Raw genomic sequence first — 25,089 nt, 5'->3', positions numbered from 1 at the left:
TTCAATTCCTACTAACTCTCCTGTAATGAGCTGGGAAATCTATCTACATAAATTATTACTTCTAGTTGATATTATGACATTATTACGAAAATTGCTATATCACTGACCATCTCCATATACATGTGGAATACATGTGGTAAGTCTTGTAGAACACATCTGCTGAACTAGGCACAGCAGGGAGTATTTGGGATACCTATTGTATGGTCATAGTATGGCCATTAAGAAGGTTAGCTGAAGCAAGGAGAAAAGGAAGTGCTCAACGTAAGTAATAACAATGGTTCTTCAAGATGTGTCTCCCCATGGATTCTCCACTCAGGATGTCAGCGTGTCCTTGCGCCGATGCTCAGAGATTTATCTATAGCCATAGTTTCCTGCACTGCGCATGTACAGTAATGCTTCCTTGTGCTGTCTGGCCCACACGCAGCAAAGATCCCCTCCATTCCTTCTCTACCCTAACAAATAGAGCAGGATGCTCCAAAGCAGAAGAAGGATGGAAGGAAGTTGAGCACCCATGGGGGCACACATATCAAAGAACCATTGTTACCGCACAAGGTGAGTACCTTCCTCTTCTCGTTTGAATAGTGTCCTCTTGGGTGCTCCACTTTAGGTGATTATAAAGCAGTAGCTGCACTTTGGAGGTGGGTTTGGAACCCAGCAACAATTACAATAGACAGAACTACCTGTCCAACTTGAATGGAGGAAGCAATGGAAGATGACAACGCATAGTGTTGTGCAAACGTGCTGCTGGAAGACTATGTTGCCACTTTGCATATGTCCATAAGGGGTACATTCTTGAGAAAGGCAGTAGTGGGGGGACTCAGCCCAGACAGAATGGGCAGTGACAGCAACCAGACGCTCCCTTTGGTGAAGTGCATAGCAAGTGTGAATACAGGTGAAGATCCACTTGGAACGCCATTGAGACGAAATGGGCAAACCCTTGAACCACTCCGTGAAGGATAGGAATTGCTTAGGAGACTTGCAGTCAATGTAAAAGGCCAACACCCAAACATCCAGAGTATGCCATGCCTCATGTGCAGGATCAGAGTGCGGCTTCGGGAAGAAAGCAGGTAAGTTAATAGGTTCTTTGACGTGAAATGGAGAGGGAACCTGAGAAAGAAACTTAGATAAGGACAAAGAGTGACTCTGTCCTGGTAAACACAGTACAAGGAGGTTCAGCCATGAGAGCGGCAAGCTCCTCAACCCTCCTGGCTGACGTGATGGCAACTAAAAACAAGACCTTCATCGACAGATGGAGCCATGAACACGTCACCAGGGGTTCAAAGAAGGCATCATGAAGTATGTTAGTACATGGTCAAGTTCCAAATGGGGACCAGAGAATGTACTGATGGGAAAATGTTCTGCAGACCTGTCACAAAACATTTGGTGATGGGCTGAGTGAGAAAGGTATCCCATCCTCCGCTTGGTTGAACACTGCCAACACCGCTGCATGCACTCAGACAGAGCTAGGCCTGATTCATACAGGTATAGCAGGTAGTCGAGGAGGACAAGAAGTGGTGTGGTGTGAGAAGGCATAGGATGATTAGCACCCAACCACTGACAGAACCACTTCCACTTGTTGAGGTAAAACTTGCGTGTGGATGCCCATCTGCTGTTAACAAGAACCCTCTTTATCCCCTCAGAGCATGCAATTTCGGCATTCTAGAACCACGAAGGAGCTACGCATGGAGGCACAACCAGAACGGGTCAGAGTGAAGAGTGCAGATGAAGTCATGAGACAGACGGTTGCAGCAAGGGGAAAAAGGGCTACAGGAGTCGCCACTGACATCTGGTACAATACAGCCCTCTGGTTCCCATCTCCCCAGCTTGCACAAAAATTCAAGGTACGGACGGGTTTCAGGAATGCAACCACCGCTTAACTCGAGGGCTTACTGTACAGGTAAGGATATAAAGTTTGTCTTGGTCACACTGGGGCTATTGGGATGCTATGAGACCAATCCAGTCTGACCTCGACCAGGAGCTTGTGAATCAAGGGAAGGGGAGGAAACGTGTAAAGAAGAGGCATGTCCCACTTGATGGAGAAGGCATCCCTATGGAAGTGTCTCCCCACACCCACTCTGGAGCAATACTGGTGATATCTGCTGTTGACTCAGGTCACAAACAAGTCCCTGCATGGTTGGCCCCAAAGCTGGGGCACACGATTGAGGGTCACTGTGTTGATCCCCCATTCATGGTAATTGTTCAACAAGCAACTGAGGGCATCTACGGTCACATTCAGCACCCTAAGGAGGTATGTGGCCACTGGAGTGATGTGAAGCATCCAAGAAGATATGCTGTGAAGAATCCCAAGCACTGATACAGGCTGGGGACCAACTGGTTAAGCTGCAGTGCAGCAGAAAAGGACCTGGGGATTACAGTGGATGAGAGGCTGGATACGAGTCAACAGTGTGCCCTTGAAGCCAAGAAGGCTAATGGCATATTGAGGTGCATTAGGAGAAGCATTTCCAGCAGATAGAGAAGTTATTATTCCCCTCTATTTGGCACTGGTGAGGCCACATCTGGAATACTGTGTCCAGTTCTGGGCTCCCCAGTATAGAAAGGATGTGGATGTACTGGAGAAGGTTCAGCTGAAGTTAACAAAAATGATTAAGGGGCTAGAGCACATGACCTACAAGGAGAGCCTGATGGATTTCAGTTTACTCAGTTTGCAGAAGTGAAGACTGACGGGCAATTTGATAGCATCCTTAAAGTTCACAGAATCATAGGGCTGGACGGGACCTCAGAAGGTCATCTAGTCCAGCCCCCTGCTTCACGCAAGATCCTTGTGGCTTAGGATAGAAGGACAGCAGAATTATCAGTTCATTGATATGAAACTCCGAGAACATCTTGGGAAGGAATGCAGGATATAAACTTAGTATTACCGCATCTTTGGAGAAGGCTGTATAGGGCGGGGTCATCCTTACTGGGGCCAACTTGCTCACCCTATAAACAGATGTGATAGCCAGAAGGAATGTCATTTTTAAAGTAAGTAAGTGAGGCACAATGGTTAGCTAGGGGGTTCGAAAGGTGGCCTAGACAACATGTCCAGCACCAGATCCAGGCTCCATGAGGGCGATATTGGCTTTTGAGGAGGTTATAAATTTGTAAGGCCTTTCAGGAACCGTGTCGTAATGGGGTGAGCAAAGACAGTTGACCCTTCTACTGTACGCCTGAAGGCCGATATAGCTGCCAGGTGGGCCTTTAGTGAATGTAGAGAAAGTCTCCCATTTCAGATCCAGTAGATAATCTAAAATCATGGGTACAGGAACCTCCTGGGGGCTCAGTTGCTTGGATAAGCACCAGGAAATAAAGCACTTCCACTCGTACACAAGTCTTCTGGGTAGAGGCCTGGCAGCTGCATTCGAGGACCTCTTTAACGCTTTCTGAGCACAAAGTTTCTGAGGCACTGAGCCAAGAATTAGCCATGCCTTCAGGCACAATGTTCGAGGTTGAGGGTGGCTCAGAGCTCCTTGGTTCTGTGTGAGGAGGTCTGGGACAATCAGGAGGGGGAGTGGTTGGCAACACGACATACGTTGTAGCAGGGGAACCAATGTTGACAGTCCCACACAGGGGCTATGAGTATCAAGCATGCCTTCTCTATCCTTGCCTTTTCCAGGACCTTGTGGATAAGTACTGGAGGAGGAAACAAGTAAAGCAAGGGGCCTTTCCATGACACAAGTAAAGCGTCCCCCAGGGAGTCCAGACCGATGCCTGCTCTGGAGCAAAACTGGACTCCCTGGGGGACACTTTAGTTGTGTCATGGAAAGGCTACTCCAACAGTGGGGAAGGTAGGCGGGTTTTGGAATGGACATGAGCAACACATCTCGAAGAACACCAGTTACGGAACAGGTAACTGTCTTTTCTTCTTCGAGTGATTGCTCATGTGTAATCCAAGCCAATGCCTAGGAGGCGAGGTCGGAGCTCCGAAAGGCATGTAGGACGGCCCTGCTCACTGCAGCTTCTTCCCGTGCATGCTGCTAACTGCGTAATGCGCTGTGAACATGTGAATGGAGGTCCAAGTGGCCGCTCTGCAGATGTCCTGGATAGGGACTTTGGCCAAGAACACCGCAGAGGACGCCTGTGCTCTTGTGGAGTGCACCCTGATCGGTGGAGGGACAACCCCCGCCAGTTTGTAACACTCACTGATACAGGCTACTATCCAGGAGGAGATCCACTGAGAGGAGACTGGATGCCCCTTCATCCTGTCTGTCGCTACAACGAACAGCTGCTGTGACTTCCGGATGGGTTTGGTCCTGTCCATATAGAAAGCCAGTGCCCTCCAGCCATCCAAGGTGTGTAGACTCTGCTCCCTAGGGGAGGCATGGGGCTTTGGGTAAAACACCAGTAAGGTAATCTCTTGGTTAATATGGAAAGGGGAGACCACCTTAGGCAGAAATGCTGGTAGGGTCTTAGTCTAACCTTGTCTTTGTGGAACACCATATAAATTGGGTCCACCGTCAGGGCCCTTAGCTCTGACACCCTTCTGGCTGAGGTAATGGCCACCAGAAATGCCACCTTGTAGGTAAGGAACAACACAGAACAAGAGGTTCAAAAGGAGGAGCCATCAGCTTAGACAAAACCAAATTAAGGTCCCACGTTGGCAGGGGGGCCCCAAACCTGTGGTTTGACTCTTTCCATTTCCTTCATGAACCTTTTTACCGCCGGGTCGGAGAAGACCGAGAACCTCCTGTCCCCTAGGTGAAACGCCGAAACGGCTGCCAGGTGTACCTTTAGGGAGGATACAGACAGCCCCATCTGGCTCAGAGCCAGCAAGTAATCTAGGACACTTGGTATTGGGGCCTCTCCCAGGGACATTCCCTTTTGGATGGCCCAAATGGTAGATCTTTTCCATTTGGCTATATGCTACTCGCGTAGAGGGCTTCCTGCTATGCAGCAATAGTTCCCTGACAGGTTTGGAGCAGGCCAGCTCAACCAGTCTCAGCCATGGAGCCTCCTCCATGCTGTGAGATGCAGCGCTTGGAGATTGGGGTGCCAGAGTCTCCCTTCCTCCAGTGTCAGCAGGTCCAGGCGCAGCGGAAGAATCTACGGGACGTGAGTGGACATCTCTAAGAGGGCTGAGGACCAATGTTGTCGAGCCCAGGCCGGGGCCACCAGGATTACTGATGATCAGTCCAACCGAATTTTCAACAGCGTTCGGTGGATGAGCGGTACCGGTGGAAAGGCATACAGCAATGGGCCCGACCAACAGATGCTGAAGGCACCTGCCCAAGAACCTAGACTCCGGTTCTGGTAAGAGCAGAACGTCCTGTACTTTGCATTGAGATGCATGGTGAAGAGGTCTACCTGGGCACGTCCCCACCTCTGGAAAACTGAATTCAGTACTTCTGTGTGTAATGACCACTCATGGTCCATGAAGGACCTGCTGAGGTGGTCCGTCAGAGAGTTGTGAGTCCCAGGCAGGTAGAATGCCTTCAGGAGAATCTGGTGCTGGATACAGAAATCCCAAAGTGCAAGGGCCTCTAGACACAGGGGCGACGAGCGTGCACCCCCTTGTTTGTTTATACAGTACATTGCTGTAGTGTTGTCTGTGCTCACTGCAACACTGTGCCCCTTCAGCTCATTCTGAAACACTTCGCACGCCAGTCGAACTGCTCTGAGCTCTCGCACATTTATGTGGAGATGAGCGCCGCTTTTGCCCCCCAGGGCCTGCATCTGGCGGTCCCCCAAGTGTGCTCCCCAGCCGAGGTCTGACGCATCTGTGACTAGGGAGAGGGAGGGCTGTGGAGGACTGAAGGGTACTCCCATGAAGACTGACTTGGCCTCTAGCCACCAGTGCAGCATCATCACCACTTCGGGGGGGAGGGGGGGCTGTGACTAACTTGTCTATGCTGTCCCTGACAGGTCTGCATACTGAGGCGAGCCACATCTGAAAGAGGCGCATTCGTAACCTAGCATGCTGGACGGATGTGCACGCTGCCACGTGCCCCAACAATCTGAGGCAACCCCGGCCGTCGTGGTTGAGAACCTTATGAGGACTTGGATGCAAAACGCCATTGCTTGGACCCTGCTGTGTGGCAGAAATGCTCTGGCTTGCTCTGCATCTAGATGTGCATCCATGAACTCCATGACTTGAGTCAGGGCTAGCACAGACTTCGCCTCATTTACTAGGAGGCCTACCATGTCGAATGTTGCTCTTATTAGCTGTACATGTTTCGACACCTGTCCTTGTGACCAACCTGATCAGCCAGTTGTCTAGGTAAGGGAACAGATGCACACGCAGAGTAGGCAATCATTTTTCATGTTGAGGGGGCACTCCAAGTATTTGGTAAGTGGTCCAGGGCCACACTTTTCCATGACATTAATGGAGGAGTGTGGGTTCTGGGCTGGAGGCTGGGTAAAGAAAGGAGCTGAGGGTAATGGATTGGGGGGCAGGAGGAGGTGTGGGGTCTGGGAGGGAGTTTGGGTGAAGGAGGTCGTTACGACCTGGAGCAGGGGTCTGGGATGCAGGAGAGGGTAAGGGGTTTAAGCTGTGACCTAAGGCAGGAGGGGCTTGTGACCAGTGGCAGAGTCTTGGAGGTGTATGAGTGCAGGAGGAGGGGCAGAGGTTTGGGTTATATGGGGTAGGGGAGCAGGACTGGGCGGAGGGAGACTCTGGGATGCCAGAGGCGGGCTCTACCAAGAGATTCACCTGGGCAACTCCTGGCCAGCAGCTCAGAAGGACATTCAGGCGAAGTCCCAGATCTTTGAAAACCACTTGCTGCTCCCATGTAGATCTTTGCTTCAGATGCAAGGGAGATGCTTCATGCACTACCCCTACCTGTCAGCAAAATCTCTCACCTCTTACTGGTCAGAAGCTGGAAAACAGTTAATGAGAGCTGAGAGATTTTTTGCAATGGGGTGGGAGCAGTGCACAAAGCCACTGTTTTTCTCAATCCCTGGAGTCTGTAGCAGAGAGCAAGAAGCCACTTAAAGGAGTGGCTAGCTATGCCTGAGTAGGGCAGAGAGCTGCAGGCCCCAGGACTGAGCAACCAAAGCAGGGATTTCAAATTATTTATATTAGCAAAGAGAAAAGTTAAGGAGTGACTTCACTGGAGTCTATAAATGTACCTACATGAGGCAAAATATTTGATAATGGGCTCTTCAATCAAACAAAGATTTAACAAAGTCCAATGTCTCAAAGTTGAAACTTGACAAATTTGTACTAGAAATAACGTGTATTTTTTTAAACAGAGTAATTAACCATTGAAATAATTTACCAAGAGTTGTGGTGGATTCTCCATCACAGACAAGTTCTAAATAACAATTGAACATTTTTGTTTAAAAAAAAAAAATAAAGTGCTCTAGGAGAAGATTTTTGAAGAAGTTTTCCACTTGTGTTATATAGGAGGTCAAAACAGGATAACCTTGGTCCCTTCTGGCCTTGGAATTTATGAATATGGGCCTAGCTTTTTGAAAGTGGAAAATCTCCACACAGGACAAAGATGGATGTGACAAAGCAGTAATTTTGGGAGGACTCATGGAAGACAACTTTTGAGGAAGACACAGGAAGTTTTAGGCACAAGAAAGGAAGATATAGTCATGCTTCTGTAGCGGGAGGATCCACTTTAGCTGATGGACCAACCAAGGTTAAAGCAGTCTCATTTAACGGGGGCAGGCTTTAGAAATCAAGCAATGAGCTGCAGCAGAAAGATCCTGGACAACCCAAAAAAACCTCTGCCCTCAACTCAAATAATGTTATGAAGCAGGGGTCAGCAACCCTTCCAAGGAGTACCACCAAAATTTGACTTTTGTCCTTTATGTATGGTCCAAGTGCTGGTGTTACTGTTGCTGGGAAGTTGGTTCCATGCTCAGTCATATTTGTACAATTTGTTTTGACCCATCAAGCATTGCCAAAACTTCATTAAAAACAAAATGTTTGATTTATCATGGCAAGTTACCTAACCTTGCTGCACAGAGGCCTATATGTGCCTCCCCAACATCAGGAGCCAAGTATGCATGTACACTAGAGACGTATTGACTGTGGAAGCTGTGTGCACCCATGCAACTTGGAGCGACATAATTTGTAGTGTAGATATGGCCTCAGTTGGGAGACAGAGAATTCCTGTCCAAAGATTAATGAATGAACTATCACTGCCAAATAGCGACATATAGCCATGTTAGTCTGTATTCTATTAAAACAAAAAAGCAGTTATGTAGCACTTTTGAAGACTAACAAAATAATTTATTAGGTGACAGTCACCTAATAAATTATTTTGTTAGTCTTTAAAGTGCTACATTGCTGATTTTATCACTACCAAGCATAACATTTAATTATCCTAGCTTGCAGTTATTAGCAGAAGTTACATAGGCCTTTAAAAATCCAGGGAGTTTTACACATTCTTATGACAGTGAAATCCATAGGCTGAGCACACACAATAGGAAGACTGATTTCCTTTACTTGGTTTTAAATATCTTGTTATTTAATTATAATTACTTTTGATTGTGGATCACTATAAAACTAGGGTCACCTACCATGTAGCTTGTGTAAGCCCCTTGCATTCCTCTTCCATCCTCATTGGCCACACACCTCTTTTTCAGAGATTCCCTGCAATTTCCCCCAACCTCCCTCCTATCTGGGAGTGAGAGCCCCATTCCCTCCCCTCCATATACCAGGGTTCTCCATTCTCCCCAACATCAGATACTGTGCCCACATTCCTCTCATACTACAGTGAGCCATTCTTCCTCCCAGCAGAGTTTGTGAGACCCCCTACCCCACTCTATAGCAGTAGGCATCCTTCAGTCTGCACAGACTATGGATCGCGCCCTTTAAAGTTTCAATTGAAGACTTCATTTACAGCGTCTATTGTGACTATAAAGACCCACACGAGAGTGACAGTCCTTGCTGCATCTCTTGCAGATGTAGTGGGTGTCTGGCAAGTCCTTATTGTGCTTTCTGTGCGCTCGCTTCTCCTCTGCTAGCTGTCTGATCTTCAACTCGCCCTTCTGAAGGCCCTTGTGTAACCCCTGCCTCCATCTGCTGCTGTCATCTGCTAGTTCTTCCCAGTTGTCCAGCTCGATGTCTACCTCTCTGAGGTCTCTCTTGCAGACATCTTTGTAGCGCAACTGGGGGCGTCCGGGGGGTCTTTGCCAGAGGCTAGCTCACCATACATGATGTCTTTTGGAATCCTTCCATCGTTCATCCTGTGGACGTGGCCAAGCCAGCGGAGTCGACGCTGCCTGAGGAGGGTGTGCATGGTTGGGATTCCAGCTTGATCGAGGACGGCGGTGTTGGGCAATCTGTCCTTCCATGATATTCCAAGGATGCGCCTGAGGCAGCACAAGTGGAAGACGTTCAGCCTCTTTTCCTGGCGGGCATACAGGGTCCAAGTCTCGCTGCCATAAAGGAGGGTGCTGAGGATGCAGGCTCTGTAGACTTGCATTTTGGTGTGAGTGTACAGCTTGTTGTTATTCCACACTCTCTTGCTGAGTCTGGACAGAGTTGTGGCCGCTTTTCCGATCCTCCTATTTAGCTCAGTGTCCAACGACAGGGTGTCAGTGATGGTGGACCCGAGGTAAACGTACTCGTGGACAACCTCTAACATATAGTTGTCAATGCTGATTGATGGGGATTCAGCAACATCTTGACCAAGAACATTTGTCTTCTTTAGGCTGATGGTAAGCCCAAAGTCCTTGCATGCTTTGGAGAACCGATCCAGCAGTTTTTGAAGCTGGTCTTCTGTGTGAGACACTACAGCAGCATCGTCTGCGAACAGCATGTCTCTGATGAGGACTTCTCGCACCTTAGTCTCAGCTCTCAGCCTTGCAAGGTTAAACAGTTTCCCATCAGATCTTGTGTGCAGCAAGATGCCCTCTGTTGAAGATCCAAAGATATGCTTCAGGAGGAGTGCGAAGAAGATCCTGAACAATGTCGGAGCAAGCACGCATTCTTGTTTGACGCCGCTCCTGATTCTGAAAGCATCCGATAATGCGCCGTCATATTGGATGGTTCCTCATGTTTTCATGGAACGACTGGATCATCTTGAGTAACCGTGGAGGACAGCCTATCTTGTGGAGCAGTTCTGGCACCTCTGAAATCCAAATCTGGTGAAGTCATCGCTGACAAAGCCAAACAGATGGAGCGCTGGGTCGAGCACTACTCCGAGCTGTACTCACGCGAGAATGTTGTGGTTGACGCAGCCCTCGATGCCATCGAGCTCCTACCAGTAATGGACGAACTGGATCAAGAACCGACTATGGATGAACTGAAGGCAGCCATCGACAGCATTGCAACAGGAAAGGCCCCTGGTCAGGATGGTATACCACCAGAGGTAATCAAATGTGCCGCGGACACACTCCTGGAACCCCTACATGAGCTGCTGTGCCTGTGCTGGAAAGAGGATGAGGTTCCACAGGATATGCGTGACGCTAACATTGTAACATTGTATAAGAACAAAGGAGACAGAAGCGACTGCAACAACTGCCGTGGAATCTCCCTCCTAAGCGTCACTGGTAAACTGTTCGCTCGCGTCATCCTTGGCAGACTCCAGAAGATTGCTGAGAGGGTGTACCCCGAATCACAGTGCGGATTCCGTGCAGAGAGGTCTACCGTTGACATGGTCTTCTCTCTAAGGCAGCTGCAGGAGAAGTGCAGGGAGCAGAGAAAGCCACTCAAACCCCACTCTATACTAATGCATTCCACCAATCTTTCTCCATGTCAGGTGCTTGCTGTGAACCTTCCTTCCCCCATGCTAAGGGTTCAGGCTGCCTCTTCTCCTGAACTCCCCCTCACCCATCAAGAGAGGTGCATGTCCCATTCTAGCTGCACAGGAGTTCATGGTCACATACATTGCAACACACCTCTGTTGAGCATCATCTCTGGCCTGATGAGTGCTAGCACAATGCACTGTAAATGTGTGAACCACAAAGACCATGTCACAATCTGCACATGTTCTAGATCAGAGTTTCCCAACCTATGGTTCAGGACCCAAATATGGGTTGTGATTACATTTCGAAAGGGTCACTGACTGGGCTGGGTGACTCCACAGGTGGCTATTAGGAAGTCATTCACACTCCTGAAATGCTTCTCAACTTCTTAATTGGATTAACAGCCAAACTAAGAACCACTTCAGCTACAGGTCAGAGAATTACATACCTGAGGAGCAGGACCCAGCTCAGGTAAGGTGGGGGCCTGAGGCTGAGGTTGGTAGGGAGGACAGAGATGATTAGCTCCCTGGCTTCCAGCCTCTGCAGTGATGGAGTCCCCCCAGACCCAAGCAGGGTTCCCTCAGGCCAGCTTCCAGCTGCAGGGGTCACGGTTCTCCCCAGCCCCAGCCCCAGCCCCAACCCCCACAGCAGGCTCTGCCAGCTATGGCTCTGCCCCAGCTGGCTTCCAGCCGCGGCGGTGCCTGTGCCTACCCTAGCTCCCTCCAGCCTGTGAGTGACTCCTAGCCCCGAGTGTGACTCCCCTAGGCCCTGACAAACACCCTTAGCCCCCATCAGCACCTGAGTGTGACTCCCCCAGACCCCTGCAGCCCAAGCAACTCCTAGCACCTGAATGTGACTCTCTAGCCCCCTCCAGCCTGAGTGTGACTCCCCTAGACCCCTGCAGCCCTTGTGTGACTCCTTACCCGAGTGTGACTCTCCTAGCCCCTCCGTGCGACTCCCCTAGCCCATGAGTGTGGGGTTTAAGCCAGGTGGAGTAGTTTGGGGATGAGTTTCTTTCCACCTCCACAACTCTGATTAACCATAGTAAATGTAGTGTTGTTTTATTAATAAAATTTCCCTCTCTCTATGAAATAACTTATGAATAAACAAGCAACCATGAGGAGGCACAATTTTATATTCTTGCCTCAGGTGCAAAATTAGGGAATTACGGCTCTGCCTCCTCTTTCCACCTGGTCCTCTCCATTTTTGAATTACCTTGAGTCACCAAGTCTTCCTGAAATTGTCAAAATGGGTCCCCATCTGGAAAAGGTTGAGAACCGCTGTTCTACATGGAAATATGTGCCAATAAGGTTGCCAAGGATGCCTGAGCTCTGGTTGAACGGGCCCTCACAATCGGCAGTGATAGGTTCTAGAGCGGCTCATAAAAGGTGATCCAGCTGGAAATCCTCTGCAAGGACACTGGAATGCCCTTCATCCTGTCCACTGTGGCAATGAAGAGCTGGGCTGACCAGCAGAAAAGTGTGGGATGATCCAGATAAAATGCTAGGGCACATCTTACATCCAGGATATACAGGCCCCTTTCTCATTAGTGGTGGATGGCTTGGGATAAAAATAAAAACCTGAGGGGTCCTGGTTCAAACGGAAGGAAGACACCATCTCTGGCAAGAAAGAGAGAATGGCATTCTAGTGGAACTTTGCCTTGTAGAAAAAACACTGTATGTGGTAGCGCCGAAGTCAAGGCATTAAGCTTGGATACTCATTGCATGAATGTAATTGTCATTATCTAAATAATTGAAGATATGAACAAAACAGGTGTCAATACTGATCCCTGAAGAATCCCACTTATGTCCTTCCTGTATGACTGAACCATGGAAAACTATTCTATGGGAACAGTTATCCAACCAATTATGTACCTACCTTATAGTATCTCCATCTAAGTTGTATAGCCCTAAGCTTGCAGCACAGCTAACAATCACTGATTTAAAAAACACAGATTTTGATTTCAATTTGATTTTTTCATTTTTTTAAAAATCTACAAAATTGTACATTTCTCATTTTAAAGTAATATTTACAATTAAATCTCATCACAAACATGCTACACATAACACTTATACTCTCATAAAAATGAATTAATAGCTCTAGCCTTTCCACTCGACCTACTACTTCTTGACAGACCTGGGCTTTGAATTTCTGTTACGCAGCAGACTAAAAGTAACACGTGCAAAGCAAAAAACAAGCTGCAAGGTATTATTTTTCTTATGTGGTGCTGGACCTTAGTGAAGCACAGCAGACACGTTAGTTTAGACACAGTCTAAAAGACAGAGAATATATAAAGATTGAGCATAGGATCAATGGACTAGAAAGAAAAGGAGAACATGTTATTCAGCACACATGCAGTTTTGTATATTCCACCACTCTTTTGCCACAAAAAACATCATAGCTTCTGGGCATAAGAGACTCTATCTGGAAATCTTTTGAAGAAAGCAAGGGAACCCTGTTGTCACATGTGGCATAATGTGAGCCTTCTGCTCTGTGGAGGGTTTCTGGGCATGGATGACAAGGCTGTCTTTCCCCTTCCTCCCCACGTTCTTGGAGGGCAGGGAACATGGTGAGGAAGTCAGGTAATTGTTCATGATGCCCGGGGGGCAGTGGGACTATGCAGTTCCAATAGGGACCAGAAGATGTCAGTCCGTTCCCTGATAACCAACGGGAGCTCTTCCAAGTTCTGGATCCCGTGCTGGAGCATGCTTTGCTGCCATTATTGCATCCACTTTCTATCAGTGGCAGCTTGTACTCACTCCTTCTGAGCCTCTTGCAACTGTTGCAGGATGAGATTCTGCTTTGTTCTTTTCCTCCGGCGCATCAGAGCGAGACTGTCCATGGGCAGAGATGGGACACTAGTCTCTCTCCCACTTGTGCTGCCTGTTGAAGATATTCAAGGTCAAAATTTAGATACAATGTTTAAATCTGAAACAAGGCATAGAGCCATACAATGAATGGGTGTCTGTTTCACAATCACAATTTTTTGTATTTTACAAGGCCACTTTTGGACTCTTAAAGCTGAGAATAAATTAATCTCTGCAGAAAAGAAGCTACACCTTCTCCAGAGTATTTTCACATTGCAGACATGCTAAGATCCTGGCGGGTGAGTGGGGAAGCACAGCACAGCACAGCACTCAGTAATGCACTGAAACCCCACACTGGAATTGCCATTGTCCAGAAGCAAAGTCTGGACAGCCTGGCAGCCACATGGCAGGTTGGAGAAGGGCCAACCCTGTGAAATGTAAAGTGCAGAAACAAACATTCTTTGCATTTCCTCCAAAATTTTGTGCAGGGAAAAGCCTTTTGAAGCACTGAAACCCCACACACGGGACATGCCGGTGTCTGGAAGCAAGGTGCAGACAGCCCGCCAGCTGCACCAAGGGCAGGGGGATGGGCGGGGGGGGGGATGGAGAGCCTGCCTGCTATGTGGTGCGGTGAGGCAGTCCTGGTAAATTTAAATGGACTTTAAACACATGAAGCAGTGTGATAATGTTAAAAGGACAAGCTTTCATGAAACTTCCTGTGCTTCTTCAAGGTTGCAAATAGAGACATCAGCCTCCTAAGAATAACAGATAGCGAAAAAGAAAATATGCTCATACTCTAGTCACAGGTCTGGGAAACTTGCAAGAATGCTGTGTGGTGCCATGATTCCATATTACTTACTGGTGCCTTGGTGTGGCAAGCTGTGGAAGCCACAGTAAGTCAGGCCTCCTCAAAAACCTTGCATGGAAAAATAAGAGTAGCTGTCTAAGACCTTTACAGAGATTTCCAAAAAGGATCAGCGCTCCATCACCAAAAACATTAACAAGCTGTTTTATGGGTCCCAGGGTGCATATGTGCAGATTCACCCCACCACAGTTGCAAGCCACTTGCAGCAGTTTAAAAAAAAAAAAATCTCACCACAAGTGCCCTCTCCAGCATGACTTGTGTCTGGAGCATGCTGTGATGAGAGGACTGCCTCCAGAGCGATGAAGACATCCTGGTTGTTACCATGATAAGCTTCACTGGTCACCTGCTGACTGGCTTGTTCTTCATCTTCCTCCTCTTCATTGACTACTGTCTCCTCCTCCTTGATGCTCTCACAGGACAACTGAGCAGTATCTCCTGAGGAGACCAGGCAGTTTTGTGCGATCATGGTTGGGCCCCTCCCCAGAACTGTATCAAGCTGCTCACAAAAGCAGCATGTTTTGGGAGATGACCCAGATTAACTGTTGGCTTCTTTTGCCTTCCGATACGCCTGCCTGAGCTCCATGATTTTCACCTGGCACTGCTGAGCATCCCTGGTGTAATCTTTCTACAGCATCCCCTGGAAATCTTCCTATAAATGCCAGCATTTCTTCTGTTGGTTCAGAGCTGCTGCAGGACACATTCATCTCCTCATTCAGCAGTGAGATCCTGGATCTTCTGATTGCTCCATGCTGGGGCTCTTTTGAGACCATAAGAACTCCTGGCCAGATGCGCTTCTAAAGGGTTGCTAGCCACGCTGGCCAAAAAGGAAATGAATTCAAAATTCCCAGCCTCCATTACCTACTTCCTGCACACCTAGAGAGCAGGGGGAACGAAACCGGCCAAAACGGACACATTGGTGGCATTGTGGGATACTTCTGGAGGTCAACAAAATTAACTTAAAATAATGCCACTATAACAGGGCTCAAAAATGAAACAGATAATTTAATGGATGACACCATACCTGTTCTCAACTCTTCCCCAAACAAAGGGCTGGGGGATGCAGGGAAAGGAAATCTGATTCCTTCACTGGCAAGAGGCCCTCCCCCCCAGCAAGATTCAGGCTCACACTGGGGGCAAACAGATCAACAGACACCTCCATCTCAAACCTCTGTGCATACATGAAGGTAGGGTGAAGGACTTAGTCTTGGCACATACACAAAGGAGGGAAGAAGATTGTAATCAGTGTGTGGTGCCCCTGCCTGCATTCTCCTCCAGTTCTCCTGCCACTGATCTCAAGTTTTCTGCGGTGTCCCCACCCAAGCCTCCCAAATCATCTCTCACTGCAGCCCTTCTCTTTCCCAGATGACATCTAGTTCTTCTCCAACAAGCTATTGAATGACTAAGGTTATTTTTCTTCTAACAATACCTTGATTACTCTGCCCTGCCTCCAAAAAAAAATATTTTTTTGCAACAAGTCTACGTACCTTTTTCCAATTTCAGAGCTAGGTGAAACAAATGGACACTGGCAGATTGGGTCAGGATCAAAGGTTACTTCTTACCCACTTGAGTATCCAGATGAAGTGCAGCCCTCCTAGGTATAAACTCCCTGGGCTGCTTTGTCTGCAATGCCCAGTATAATTTGAGCTCTTGAATTATACAGTACGTGCATAAAAGAACTGAACTTTTTAGCCTGCTGGGTGGTGCTGTACGTAACATACCTTTTCTGAGTTAGCTTGTGCTTTACAATGCAGAATATGAAAGGATTTTATATCGAACACATGTGGCGCATCTCTCTTTGGCTATGTATAAACAGCCAAGTTCTCGAAATAACCCAAGTTATTTTGAAATAACTTTAGCAGAGTCTAACTGACACACACTATTTTAAAATAAATTGAAAATAGCAGCTGTGTTATTTTGATTATGGTAAACCTCACTCCCTGAGGAACAATGCCTAATTTCAAAATAGGAATAAATGGACTTCAGAGGCTTATCACAAAGACTTGAACATTTTACCAGGTTTCTCTAATAAAGAGGACTGGTCAGTTTCCTGTCTCCTGTGAGGGCAGGGAGCTGGAGCCTGGATACTCTCTCTTCTGAGTGGTGGGGAGCTACAGCCTGGCTCCAGCTCCATTCCACTCAAGGGAGAAAAGAAACTGACCAGCTCCTTGAGTTAAGTGAAAATTGGACTTACGCAGAGTTCCCAAGAATGCAACCGCCGCATAAGTCAGGGATCTACTGTATTGTATGCTATAAACGTATACTGTATTTGCCATATTTGTATTTACTTTCACTCTACTGTATTTACTGAAAATAGAACTAAAATTTACTTATGGTTAAAATGCATGTTATTTGAGTGTTCTGGATAGGAAAAAGTTACTTTATTAGTGATGGACAAACCAATGAAGGTACTAAAAAACCTGTCAGGCTGCCGCTTTGGGTCATGTTCAGGTGCAGCTTTTTTAATTTAAATATGTATTTTAAAGTCAGTTTCAGCCTATTATGTATCATATCTTTAAAGTACACCAATCTAACAACTCAAAAAACCAGACCAGTAGCACTTTAAAGACTAACAAAATAATTTACTGGGTGATGAGCTTTCATGGGACACACCCACTTCTTCTGATCACAACCATACCAGAACAGACTCAATATTTAAGGCACAGAGAACCAGCAACAGTTATCAAGGTTGACAAATCAGAAAAATTATATTCACGGTGGGCAAATCAAAAGAGCAGAGAGGCAGTACAAGGGGCGGGGGAAGTCAAGAGTCAGATAAAACACGAGTCCTTATAACGGGCCAGGTAATTGCCGTCCCAGTTCAAACCACATGTTAATTTGAATATAAAACAAGAGTTGCACACCCTCTCTCCGTGTAGGCCATCCTTAAAGTTCCTTTTCAGTAAAACACAGACTTTCAGGTCATTAACAGAATGGTCCACCATTGATTGGTCCAAATGATAAAGATGGCATCAATGTACCGTAACTAAAGGAGGTGCAATCGGGGACGAGAGCGGAGCAATTGTTGTTCCAGGTCAGCCATACATATATTAGCATATTGTGGGGCCATGTGATGACATCTTCATGATTTGGACCCATGGTATAGATACTCTAGAAGAATTCCACAGAGACTAACAATCTACACCCCACCATCAACTTATGCCTTGACCACTACACGAGAGAGATACATTTCCTGGACACTACAGTACAAATCAAGGATGGCCCGATCAGTACCACACTGTTCCAGAAACCTACTGACCGCTGTATTTACCTACATGCTTTTAGCTTCCAACCTACACATACAACAAGATCCATTATATACAGTCAAGCCCTTAGGTACAATCGCATTTGCTCTGATCCTATTGACAGAGACCAAAAACTACAAGATCTCTACCAAAAAGTCATGAACCTGAATTACCCACCAGGAGAAGTGAAAAAACAAACAGACAGGGTCAGACAGATACACAGAAACCAGCTACTTCAAGATAGGCCCAAAAAAACCAAACAACAGAAGACCACTGGTCACATTACCTACAGCCCTCAACTCAAACCACTCCAACGCTTCATTAAAGGCCTACAACCTATCCTTAATCAGGATGCCACACTGCAGAAGGCCCTAGGTGACAGGCCTGTTCTCTCCTACAGACAACCTCCCAACCTTATGAGGATTCTCACCAGCAACCACAAGCTATACCACCAATGCCATGAAAGCTCATCACCTAATAAATCATTTTGTCAGTCTTTAAAGTGCTACTGGACTGCGTTTTTGTTTTGATAGAATATAGACTAACACTACTATCTCTCTGTTACTATTCAATCTAACAACTGTGAGAGAAAAGGAGCCCTCCTCCATCCCCCTCCTCCTGTGTCAGACAGAGGAGCACACCCTCCCTGTCTAGGAATCCTAAACACAACCCATGAACAGGGTCAGCTAACCAATTCCAATAAGGGCAACTTCTTAACTTCTGTGCCAGGAAAGATAATGGAGCAGGTCATTAAAGAAATCACCTGCAAGCATTCGGAAGGTGGTAAGGTGATAGGGAACAGCCAGCATGGTTTTGTTAAAAACAGATCATGTCAAACCAATCTAACAGCTTTCTTTGATAGAATAACGAGCCTTGTGGATAAGGAGAAGCGGTGGATGTGATATACCTAGACTTCAGTAAAGCATTTGACACAATCTCACATAATATACTTATCAATAAACTACACAAATACAACTTAGATGGGGCCACTATAAGGTGGATGAACCACTGGCTGGATAACCATACCCAGAGAGTAGTTATTAATGGTTTTCAATCCTGCTGGAAATGTATAACTAGTGGGGTTCCGCAGGGGTCTGTTTTCAGACCGGTTCTGTTCAATATCTTCATTAACAATTTAGATACTGACATACAAAGTACACTTATTAAGTTTGTAGATGATACCAAGCTGGGAGGGGTTGCAACTTCTTTCGAGGATAGGGTCATAATTCAAAAGGATCTGGATAAACTGGAGAAATGGGCTGAGGTAAACAGGATGAAGTTTAATAAGGACAAATGCATAGTGCTCCACTTAGGAAGGAACAATCAGTGTCACACATACAGAATGGGAAAGGACAGCCTAGGAATGAGTACAGCAGAAAGGGATCTAGGGGTTATAGTGGACCACAAGTTAAATATGAGTCAACAGTGTGATGCTGTTGCAAAAAAAAAAAGCAAACATGATTCTAGGATGCATTAACAGGTGTGTTGTGAACAAGACACGAGAAGTCATTCTCCCGCTCTACTCTGCACTGGTTAGGCCTCAGCTGGAGTATTGTGTCCAGTTCTGGGCACTGCAGTTCAGGAAGGATGTAGAGAAATTGGAGAGGGTCCAGAGGAGAGCAACGAGAATGATCAAAGGTCTAGAAAACATGACCTATGAAGAAAGGCTGAAAGAATTGGGCTTGTTTAGTTTGGAAAAGAGAAGATTGAGGGGGGACATGATAGCAGATTTCAGGTATCTAAAAGGGTGTCATAAGGCAGAGGGAGGGAACTTGTTTTTCCTTGCCTCTGAGGATAGGACAAGAGGCAATGGACTTAAACTGCAGCAGGGGAGGTTCAGGTTGGACATTAGGAAAAAGTTCCTAACTGTCAGCGTGATCAAACACTGGAACGAATTGCCAAGGGAGGTGGTAGAATCTCCATCACTGGAGATATTTAATAAGAGGTTAGATAGATGACTTTCAGGGATGGTCTAGAAAGTATTTGGTCCTGCCCTGACGGCAGGGGGCTGGACTCGATGGCCTCTCAAGGTCCCTTCCAGTCCTACTCTTCTATGATTCTAAGGGCAGGCTTTGCTGCCCAGAGGACACAGATGCATCGCTTCATTACACAGGAGTTTTGCTATCATTGTAGCAGTGCCTACCTGTCAGCAGCTCCATAGGGCAGAGTCAGCCCATCTGAACTAGGAAAAGCAAAGGAGATCACCATACACCTGCTGGAGAGGGCCCAGGGAACCAAAACATCACACTTAGAATCTTCACCTACCTCTAATCACCTCCAGCACCCTGTGCACCCACCATTCCCCAAATTCTCCATACCTCCACACCTGGATCCCTGCCAGGAGCCCCCACCCAAAAGTCATACTGACACCTGCCACAAGATACCCACAGCTCCTCACCATCTCCCCATGCCCCAGTTACACCAATGCCAGAAACCTGGGTAACAAGCAGGAGGAATTAGAAGCCCTGGCCCAGTCCAAGAACTATGACTTGACTGGGATAACAGAGACTTGGTGGGATGACTCGCATGACTGGAGCGCTGTCATGAAAGGGTATTAACTGTTCAGGAAGAACAGCCAAGGGAGAAAAGGAGGAGGAGTTGCACTGTATGTAAGAAAGCATTATGATTGCTTGGAACTCCCGTACATAGAGGGAGAAAAACCTCTTGAGAATCTATGGGTCAAGCTTAGTGGTGTAGGCAGCACTGGAGATGTGGTGGTTGGTGTCTGCTACAGGCCGCCAAATCAGCATAATGAGGTAGATGAGGCTTTTTTTGGACAACTGAGAGAAGTTTCCAGATTGCAGGCTCTCATTATCGTGGAGGACTAATTACCCTGACATCTGTCCAGGAAGTTTCTGGAGAATGTTGGGGATCACTTCTTGGTACAAGTGCTGAAGGACCCGACCAGAGGTCACGCGCAGCTCAACCTATTGCTTACAAACAGGAAGGAACTAATAGAGAAGGTAGAGGCAGGTGACAACCTGGGAAGCAGTGATCATGAGATGGTAGACTTCAGGATCCTGACCAAAGGAAAGAGAGCAGTAAATTACACACTTTGGACTTCAGAAAAGCAGACTGACTCCTCCAGGAACCTGATGGGCAGAATCCCCCGGGATGCTACCATGAAGGGAAAAGGAGTCCAGGAAAACTGGGAGTATTTTAAGGAAGCCCTTTTGAAGGTGCAGAAAGAAACCATCCCAATGCACAGCAAGAGAAGTAAATATGGTGGGAGACCAGACTGGCTTACTTGGAAAACTTAGGCACAAAAAGGGAGCTTACAAAAGGTGGAACTTGGACAGATGTCTAGGGAGGGATATAAATGTATATCTTGAGAATGTAGGGCAGTTATCAGGAAGGCGAAAGCACAACTGGAATTGCAACTCACGAGGCAAGTGAAGGATAACAAGAAAAGTTTCTACAGGCATGTTAGCAAGAAGGTGATCGGAGAGGGTGTGGAGCCCCTACTGGATGAGGGAGGTAACCCAGTGACAGATGATGTAGGGAAAGCTGAAGTATTTAATGTTTTCTTTGCCTCTGTCTTTACGGACAAGGACAGCTCCCAGACTAATGCGACAAGTGATGCACTGTGGGATGAAGGTGGACAGCCTCTGGTGGGGAAAGAACAGGTTAGGAGCTATCTAAAAAAGCTAAATTTACATAAATCCATGGGCCTGGACCTAATACATCCGAAGGTTCTGAGGGAGTTGGCTTATGTCATTGATGAGCCCTTGGCCATTATCTTTGAAAAGTCGTGGAGATCGGGAGAGATCCCGGATGATTGGAAAAAGGCAAATGTTGTGCCCGTCTTTAAAAAAAGGGAAAAAGGATGATCCAAGGAACTATATGCCAATCAGCCTTACATCAGTCCCTTGAAAAATCATGGAGGGGCTCCTCAAGGAAGTCATTTTGAGGCACCTGGAGGAGGGGAAGTGATCAGGAATAGTCAGCATGGATTCATAAAGGGCAAGTCATGCCTGATCAACCCGATTAGTTTCTACAATGAGATAACTGGCTCTGTGGATAGGGAGAAAAAAAAAAAATCAATGGATGTGATTTATCTTGATTTTAGCAAAGCTTTTGTTATGGAATATTCTTGTCAGCAAGTTAAGGAATGTGGATTGGATAAATGGACGGTAAGATGGATAGAAAGCTGGCTAGAAGGTCAGGCTCAGCAGGTAGCAATCAACAGCTCGATGCTGGGATGGCGGTCAGTTTCTAGTGGAGTGCCCCAAGGTTCAGTTCTGGGTCCTGTTCTGTTCAACATATTTACCAGTGACCTGGATGAGAGGTTGGACTGCACCCTCAGCAAGTTTGCGGAGGACACTAAGCTAGGGGCAGAGGTAGATATGGTGGAGGGTAGAGATAGAGTCCAGAGTGACTTAGTGGAAGACTGGGCTGCAAGAAATCTGATGAGGTTCAATAAGGACAAGTGCAGACTCTTGCACTTGGGCCAGAAGAATCCCAAGCATTGTTACAGACTGGGGTCCAACTGGCTCAGTAATTGTTCTGCAGAAAAGGACCTGAGATTTGTAGTGGACGAGAAGCTGGACATGACTCAACAGTATGCCGTTGAAGCCAAGAAGGCTAATGCATATTAGGTTGCATCAAGAGGCGTGTTGCCAGTAGATCCAGAAAGATGATTGTTCCACTTTATTCAGCTTCGGTGAGGCTACATCTGGAGGACTGTGTCCAGTTCTGGGCCCCCAATTACAGGAAAGATGTGGATACACTGGAGAGGGTCCAGCAGAGGGCGACCAAAATAATTAGGGGGCTGGAGCATATAACTTATGAAGAAAGATTGAGGGAATTGGGACTGTTTAGTCTGCAGAAGAGAAGACTGAGGGAGGACTTGATAACAGCCTTCAACTTACTGAAGGGAGGTTGCAAAGAGGCTGGAGAGAGGCTGTTCACAGGGGTCACGGATGGCAGAACACAGAACAATGGTCTCAAGTTGCAGTTGAGAAGGTCCAGGTTGAACATTAGGAAAAGCTTTTTCACCACGAGGGTGGTGAAGCATTGGAATGGTCTACCCAGGGAAGTAGTGGAGCCTCCATCCCTGGAGGTGTTTAAGTCTCGGCTCGACAAAGCCCCGGCTGGGCTGATCGCATGGGTTTGGTTCTGCCTAGGGCAAGGGGCTGGACTTAATGAGTTTTTTAGGTCTGTTCTAGCTCTACTGTTCCATGATTCTATGATTCAGTTGCTGCAGCACCCTCCCACATGGTACCCACAGCTCCTCACCACCCCCACCTGCCCTGGTTTCCCCAGCACTTCACCAAGATCCTCCTCTCCACCAAACACACCTCTTCTGACCACTCCCATATGTCCCAGCCTGCTTAACATTCCCAGCTCCTCACCATGTTGACATACCCCAGTTTGCCGAGCACACCACACACACAAAATACCCCCAGCTCCTAGCCATTTGCAGCCCCGGCTGCTCCCAACAAGCAGTGCTCCCTGTAAACAGTGCACTTGGGCAGAAGCCCAGGAGAGATTCAGGAAGCACCCCCTGAATGGCAGGGTGCCCACAGCTGGCAGCGTGTTTCTATTGGTGGTGCACATCCACACACCCTGGTGCACATAACAGAAGTTATTCCACACACGGATGGAAGAAATTGGGGGGAACACTGGCACTAACCTCCCCCTATTACCAGGCCTGCAACCCCGTGCTCCGCTCAAAAGGTAGTCCGCCTCCCCGCATCCGCCACACTCCACTGCGGCCCTCCACTTCCTCCAGCCGCGTCAGCGTTTCGGGCCCCCAAGGCGCCTGGCCATTTCCCCGCTCCCCAGCAGCCCCCACCCACTGGTTAGGGTGTCACCCCCCACACGCACACACAAGGTACCTTCACCCCGTCCACACCCCGCTACCCCAACCCGTCCCGGCACCCGCCGCCGAGCCCTTCATTCTCCTCCACCGGCCCACCGGCCGGCCTCTCCCCTCACGCCGCCGCGCCCTGCGCCAAGCCTGCCAGCCTGCCTGCCTGCCTGCCTCCCTCGGCCCCGGCAGCCTGCGTCAGGGCTCACCAAGCCCATTCGCACAGCCACTTACGCACTTTCCGGAGAGCCGACCTGACGCCACGCGGCTGCCGGGGAAGGCGGGCGGGCGAACCCCTCTGGGGCGAAAACGAGGCAAGCTCCAGCAATCCGCTGCGGGGAGGGAAGGACAACTTCCGGCTACACCGCCCGCGCCGCGCCGCGCCGCGCCCCTTCCCGCCCCGCACAGGCAGAGGGTGCCGACGGCCACGCGCGCGCGGGCCTCCGCCAGTCGCCTGGCCTGTGACCTGTCGGTTGTGCGGGCCACGTGCCCGGCCTTGGGGTCCCCGCTGTCCAGTGTGTGGGCGGGGGGGCTGAGCCGTGTGCCTCCGATTGGGTGACAGTCCCAGGCCGGGCGACTCACAGCCGCGGACTGTGCGTTTGTGGCGGGGAGAACCTACGAGCCACGGGAGGGAAAATACAAGTAATTATTCCCCTGTATTCGGCACTGGTGAGGCCACATCTGGAATAATAGTGTCCAGTTTGGGGCCCTCCAATATAAAAATGATGTGGATTTGCTGGAGCAGGTTCAGCAGAGGGAAACAAAATGATTAAGGGGCTGGAGCACAAGATCTATGAGGAGAGGCGGAGGGATTTCGGCTTGTTTAGTTTACAGAGGAGAAGATTTAGGGGTGATTTAATAGCAGCCTTCAATTCGAGCTGGGACAATTACTTGAGGATTGGTTATCAGCTCTGGGTGTGATAATTTTCCCAAGCTTATGCTAATTGACTTTTCTGCCTTGTCTATTAAAAGTTCTTTTCTACATTCAGACTCTGTGCTTGCGAGTGGGGAAGGCGCCCAGAGGTGTGTGAATTTCCCAGGCTACTGGGTGGGGGCTCAAGCCGGTTCTGTGTCAGATGGATGAAGAGTACCCCCTAGATGTTGAACCTGGCCCTGGTTGCTGCCAATTCCTTCCAGCAGAAGGATTACACTTTGGATACATGTCTTAGCCTTTCTAACAATTCACTTTTGGTTTTTTTTGATTCCTCTGTGCTGAGCCCAATACCCTGCCTTGTACACTGTAAATTTTTAACTAAAGCACAGGGAAGTAATTCTCTCTATTATATATTTTTTCAGTTGCTCTGTTACACTCAGTGACCAAGTAATGCTTTATCAAGTATGTGTACTTTGTTTTGTTAACAAAAATCTCTCTTGCTTTCAGTCTAGGATCTAATCCTTGTGTTCTGAAAAGGAGGATGTTCTGTGTGCATGTGCCTAAAACTGCAGGGTCAGCTGTTAGGAAAACTACAGTTGTTTTCAAGCTCTCTCCAGAGTGAGAATTAAAGAATTTGACAGCATCCCTGCACGAAGAAATTAAGTGCACACTCCTGGGCTCTAAAAGGGTTTTCGCATTTGGGTGAGGGCATTGTCTCACCCAAGGTGAGATATTTATAGTGCTCATGTGTGTATCATTTTTATATAATGGAGTTACAAGTACAGGCTCTATGCTTGATCTAGTCCAAGCCCGACTCAAAGCAGGACCAGTCCCCACTCAATCATTCC

At 47.8% G+C, this 25,089-nt stretch overlaps 1 protein-coding gene across 9 annotated transcripts in view; it reads right to left on the bottom strand.

Moving 5' to 3' along the window:
- The window catches only part of ALDH18A1 (aldehyde dehydrogenase 18 family member A1), a 127,379-nt gene extending 103,470 nt beyond the window's left edge, over positions 1–23,909 (bottom strand). For 2 of the 9 annotated variants that reach the window (XM_074999392.1, XM_074999398.1), the window contains exons 1-2: positions 23,602–23,725; positions 13,401–13,524 (exon numbers count right to left, since the gene is read on the bottom strand). The gene's annotated coding sequence lies outside the window, so the exon portion shown is untranslated. Of the gene's footprint in view, positions 1–13,400; positions 13,525–14,544; positions 15,470–15,797; positions 16,813–23,601 lie in introns of those variants that run through there. The other 7 variants (XM_074999394.1, XM_074999393.1, XM_074999395.1 and 4 more) reach the window with 7 other exon arrangements.
- Positions 23,910–25,089: the final 1,180 nt, after the last annotated feature.

Source organism: Carettochelys insculpta, chromosome 7 (genome assembly GCF_033958435.1).
Source record: "Carettochelys insculpta isolate YL-2023 chromosome 7, ASM3395843v1, whole genome shotgun sequence".
Classification (NCBI taxonomy): Eukaryota; Metazoa; Chordata; order Testudines; family Carettochelyidae; genus Carettochelys; species Carettochelys insculpta.
This window is presented reverse-complemented; position numbering and strand designations above follow the sequence as displayed.